Here is a 4,523-nt window from a genome sequence, read left to right as displayed (position 1 = left end):
GAATATACCAGGTGATCAAAAGGCAAGTATAAATTTGAAAAGTGAATAAATCACGGAATAATGTAAATAGAGAAGTATAAATTGACACATGTGCTTGGAATGACATGGGGTTTTATTAGAACCAAAAAAATACAAACGTTCAAAAAATGTCCGACAGATGGCGCTTCATCTGATCAGAATACCAATAATTAGCATAACAAAGTAAGACAAAGCAAGGATGATGTTCTGTACATTAACAGTACTGTATTTCCAGCAGTATGTTTATGTAGCAATGTAACAGATCTTCAAAATATTCTCCCCGGCCGGGAATCGAACCCGGGTCTCCCGCGTGACAGGCGGGGATACTAACCACTATACTACCGAGGACTCATACTTCACAAATACCTTTCAATTGTATTCTACAAGTAGAATCCGTACTTCATCTGCATTTTTTTTTTTTTTTTTTTTTTTTTGCTAGTATGTCGTCTCTGAAATAGAACGTCATAAGTAACTGTCACTTACAAACAGCCAAACATTTGTGGCGGCTGCAAAATCGACAGCTATCGTTATGATGCAACTCGCCAAGCGTCTAAGAAGGTACTGTGTACGCTATCCTGATCTGAAAGTGCTGTTTAGGCTTCCTGTCAATTGATCTATTCTCACGTAGAATGCCTTGTCTGTCAGAAAATTCGAAGAGGCTCAAGATTGTACAGGAAGCGGAGATGACGTAATGGCTGGCGCAGCGCTACGATTGTACTGTATTATATTTGGCGCAGTAAATCTCCGACGACTGTGCAGCGGATGAGATAATGGACAAGACGATAATTATAGCTACAACAGAGTATCTGTTACATATACATCAGTCTAAAAGCGAACGTTTTCGGTTAGCACTTATCGTGACTGCTATTGACATCGAACGGAACAGTGATCTGATTGTTAGCAGTCGCTATACAAGTACTCTGCAAACAAGAACTAGTGAGTGATAACATATCCGTGATACGAATAAACCGTAACATTTCCCGGATATTTTTAATAAGAGTATTCTCGAGCGGTCGTGGTTTCGATGTACGGTACAGGGTGTTTATAAATTGAATAATGGAAGATCAGGGATGGCAATATTATGAAAAGGATAGTTGCTAATCACCTTACATTACAGCGTGGATGCTGAGTCGCAGATAGGCACTACAAAAAGACTGTCAGAAACTAAGCTTTAGGCCACCAAGATCCGATGAACGCCTTGTTGAACGAAAGCTTACTTTCTTTTTGTTGTGCCTGTCTGGAACACAGCATCTCCGCGGTATGATGTTTATGAACTACAGGGTGGCGCACAAAATGTGATACCATTTTGTTTTTGAATATAAACTTTATTGTCAATACAATCTGGAAGGAACATATACTACAATGAAGAGCCGTCCATGGAGATTTGTTCTATCTCAGCACATGCTCAATATGTCCACCATTTCGTTTCCTAACTTCCTTCAAACGAACACTGAAGTTAGTGATTACCCTATGGCACATGTCTTCCGTAATTTCAGAGCAAGCTTGAAGAATAAGTCTTCAGAGCTTCGTTAAATCACGTGGACGCATCGGGAAATATTTTTCCTTTCGGTACCTCCAAAGAAAAGTCATCAGTATCGTGAATTACACGTCATTTCCTAATGTGCGTCTTAAATTGTGAAAGAAACAATTGGTAACACATTTCGTGCGCCACCATGTAGTTGTACAAAAGTAAACTTTAATTGTGGGAATGGTTAATACACTCCTGGAAATGGAAAAAAGAACACATTGACACCGGTGTGTCAGACCCACTATACTTGCTACGGACACTGCGAGAGGGCTGTACAAGCAATGATCACACGCACGGCACAGCGGACACACCAAGAACCGCGGTGTTGGCCGTCGAATGGCGCTAGCTGCGCAGCATTTGTGCACCGCCGCCGTCAGTGTCAGCCAGTTTGCCGTGGCATACGGAGCTCCATCGCAGTCTTTAACACTGGTAGCATGCCGCGACAGCGTGGACGTGAACCGTATGTGCAGTTGACGGACTTTGAGCGAGGGCGTATAGTGGGCATGCGGGAGGCCGGGTGGACGTACCGCCGAATTGCTCAACACGTGGGGCGTGAGGTCTCCACAGTACATCGATGTTGTCGCCAGTGGTCGGCGGAAGGTGCACGTGCCCGTCGACCTGGGACCGGACCGCAGCGACGCACGGATGCACGCCAAGACCGTAGGATCCTACGCAGTGCCGTAGGGGACCGCACCGCCACTTCCCAGCAAATTAGGGACACTGTTGCTCCTGGGGTATCGGCGAGGACCATTCGCAACCGTCTCCATGAAGCTGGGCTACGGTCCCGCACACCGTTAGGCCGTCTTCCGCTCAGGCCCCAACATCGTGCAGCCCGCCTCCAGTGGTGTCGCGACAGGGGTGAGTGGAGGGACGAATGGAGACGTGTCGTCTTCAGCGATGAGAGTCGCTTCTGCCTTGGTGTCAATGATGGTCGTATGCGTGTTTGGCGCCGTGCAGGTGAGCGCCCCAATCAGGACTGCATACGACCGAGGCACACAGGGCTAACACCCGGCATCATGGTGTGGGGAGCGATCTCCTACACTGGCCGTACACCTCTGGTGATCGTCGAGGGGACACTGAATAGTGCAAGGTACATCCAAACCGTCATCGAACCCATCGTTCTACTATTCCTAGACCGGCAAGGGAACTTGCTGTTCCAACAGGACAATGCACGTCCGCATGTATCCCGTGCCACCCAACGTGCTCTAGAAGGTGTAAGTCAACTACCCTGGCCAGCAAGATCTCCGGATCTGTGCCCCATTGAGCATGTTTGGGACTGGATGAAGCGTCGTCTCACGCGGTCTGCACGTCCAGCACGAACGCTGGTCCAACTGAGGCGCCAGGTGGAAATGGCATGGCAAGCCGTTCCACAGGAGTACATCCAGCATCTCTACGATCGTCTCCATGGGAGAATAGCAGCCTGCATTGCTGCGAAAGGTGGATGTACACTGTACTAGTGCCGACATTGTGCATGCGTTGTTGCCTGTGTCTATGTGCCTGTGGTTCTGTCAGTGTGATCATGTGATGTATCTGACCCCAGGAATGTGTCAATAAAGTTTCCCCTTCCTAGGACAATGAATTCACGGTGTTCTTATTTCAATATCCAGGAGTGTAAATTACAGAAATGTTTGATGCAACACTGAATGGAGCATATCTTCAAGGTTTATTCCTGCGTAACTCTGTTAGTTCCTGACGTTCCCGCTAGCTGGTATGTGCTAATCAGTTACTCGAGCAGTCATCGTGGAGTCGTATAACGGCGCAGAGCGTGCGTGGTTCACGAATCCAAATCCGTTACTACAATCCAGAGACAAGTAGTACATGTCGTAGTGGGGCGAGCAGAAAGCTGTCACCTAATGCAATATGTACGGGACTCGCCTAAGATTAATTTTTTTGCGCTAGAAACTGTTACCGTCCTTTGTTTTCTGCCGAATTAATTGTCATATCCTACTTGGACATGGCTGAACGTTATCTAATGGCTAAATTACAACAGGATATGGGCACATCATTTATTTTTCAGCAAGATGACGTGCCGCCACATGATCATCGTGAAGTTGTCACGTATCTCGATGGGAATGTGCCGCCTTAGATTGGAGGTTGTGTAACAACATCCTGGCCACCAAGATCACCTGATTTAACCCCAAGAGATTTATGTGAACAGGATTACGTTAAAGACAAACTACACAAGCAGTTGCCAGCAAGACTTGCTTCATAGGGTTTGGCAGGAAGCTGATTACAGATGGGACATTTATTGTGTTACAAAAGGCGGCTACATTGAACACATGCCCCAGGTTCGAATCCTGCCTCGGGAATGGATGTGTGTGATGTCCTTAGGTTAGTTAGGTTTAACTAGTTCTAAGTTCTAGGGGACTAATGACCTCAGAAGTTGAGTCCCATAGTGCTCAGAGCCATTTGAACCATTTGAATAGTTTCGGAAAACCCTGTATACAAGGTGACAGTTATTGAACTATATGGCATAAAGCCTTCATAGCTTCTGAAAGGTTTGCCTTAGGACGTTCAATCTTCGCGGTTGGCCGCGGGGCAATATGGGGATTAGAATGCGCCTTGTTGTTTGGTTTGACGAAGCCCCTTTCATTGGCATGGGTTCGCTAATAAGCAAAATTGGCGCATTTGGGGGACGAGGATCTGCGTTTCGCGATCGAGAGGTGTCTTCATCCTCAACGGGTGGCTGTGGCTCTGCGGTGCGCAACGTCCAGTCACAAAAGAATCGGTGCGATATTCCTTGATGGCGAGGTGACTACCGAGCGGTACGTGACGGTTTTCGCAGATGATTTCATCCCCATTATCTAGAGTGACCCTGATTTCGACAAGATGTGGTTCATTTAAGACGGAGCTCAACCCCATCGAAGCAGGAGAGTCTCTGATGTCCTGCAGCAGCACTTTGGAGACGACATTCTGGCTCTGGGGTTCCCAAAGGCCACTGGCACGGTACTCGATCGGCCGCCATATCCTCAGGATC

The 4,523-nt window shown here is 47.2% G+C and overlaps 1 non-coding gene across 1 annotated transcript; it reads right to left on the bottom strand.

Moving 5' to 3' along the window:
• Window positions 1–294: 294 nt before the first annotated feature.
• On the bottom strand, window positions 295–366 carry Trnad-guc (transfer RNA aspartic acid (anticodon GUC)). Its single transcript has one exon. It is a non-coding gene; the product is annotated as a tRNA-Asp (tRNA).
• Between the last annotated feature and the right edge of the window lie 4,157 nt (window positions 367–4,523).

This window comes from Schistocerca gregaria, chromosome 9, assembly GCF_023897955.1.
Source record: "Schistocerca gregaria isolate iqSchGreg1 chromosome 9, iqSchGreg1.2, whole genome shotgun sequence".
NCBI lineage: Eukaryota > Metazoa > Arthropoda > Insecta > Orthoptera > Acrididae > Schistocerca > Schistocerca gregaria.
Note: the sequence above shows the minus strand (reverse complement) of the source record. Positions and strands in the feature narration are given on the sequence as shown.